This window comes from Chaetura pelagica, unplaced genomic scaffold, assembly GCF_000747805.2.
Source record: "Chaetura pelagica isolate M959 unplaced genomic scaffold, ChaPel_1.0 scaffold585, whole genome shotgun sequence".
NCBI classification, from domain to species: Eukaryota; Metazoa; Chordata; class Aves; order Apodiformes; family Apodidae; genus Chaetura; species Chaetura pelagica.
Genome location: NW_009953404.1, coordinates 951,246 through 952,405, shown reverse-complemented (window position 1 = coordinate 952,405; position 1,160 = coordinate 951,246).

Sequence of the window (1,160 nt, the reverse complement as noted above, 5' to 3'; positions counted from 1 at the left end):
GGGGGGGAGCTGATTTTGCTCTCCTACCCCCACTTTCTTGCAGGACATACACACCCCTTCTTTGACCATGCAGCACGACACAGCTTATTATATTAAAGGCCAGAGCTGGCCTTAAACTATGGCTCTGTGTGGGTTGCACAGTGCTGCAGAGCTCTTGGGGGGGGGGGGAGCTGATTTTGCTCTCCTACCCCCACTTTCTTGCAGGACATACACACCCCTTCTTTGACCATGCAGCACGACACAGCTTATTATATTAAAGGCCAGAGCTGGCCTTAAACTATGGCTCTGTGTGGGTTGCACAGTGCTGCAGAGCTCCGGCAACACAGTCAATGTTAAAGCACTTAAAATCCAGGAAAAATCCAGCCATTTGGCTTCCCCCAACCACCCCACCAGGACAGACAGAACGGAAACAACATTTCCCAGACCCATCTTGGGCCAAACACAAGCTCTGGGCTCTCTTGACCCACAGGAGCTTACCAGGACAACCCACTGCAGCCAGCCCAGCTCCTCAGAGACCCTCTGCCTGCTCCCCTTCACCCCAGCTCCCATCACCGTTGCATCTGGAACCCTGCAGCCCCATTTACACCATCACACTCTCCTACACCCACTGCCTGCAGGGAAAAGCCCAGCAGCAGGGTGGCCTCTTTCGACAGGGTTTGTTTTGTTACATGAAACGAATCGTGGCAGCGTAGGCGTGGGAGAAACTGGGCGCGGGGAGCATTCCCAGGGGAGCCACCAGCTGGGGGTCCCTGGCTTCCCCCACAGGGTCAGGGGGGCTCAGCCCCCCTCCACTGTGGTTTCCCCCAGGGCTGGATCGGGCCCTTTCTCCTCGCCACGCCGCGGCAGTGCTGGCAATACCACAAACCCTCTTGCACTTTCGCTTTGTGTCACCTGCTGGGATTTGTCCCCAACATCTTTGCAGTGGCAGGGTCAGTTGCAGCGGCCCCATAGGCTTATGGGGGAGGGAGGGCAGGATCGCTCTGGGTGAGGAGAGAGGGCAAGACCCCTCAGGAGCCACCAGCACTTGCACCAAAATCTCCCTAGTGTGATCCACGGTGCTGGCAGAGCCACTGCCCCGTGGGCTCCGGTGAAACCAAATCCTATCTTTTCAGAGGCAATAAATACATAAAGGCAAAGGAGAAAATAAATGGAGTACCGGG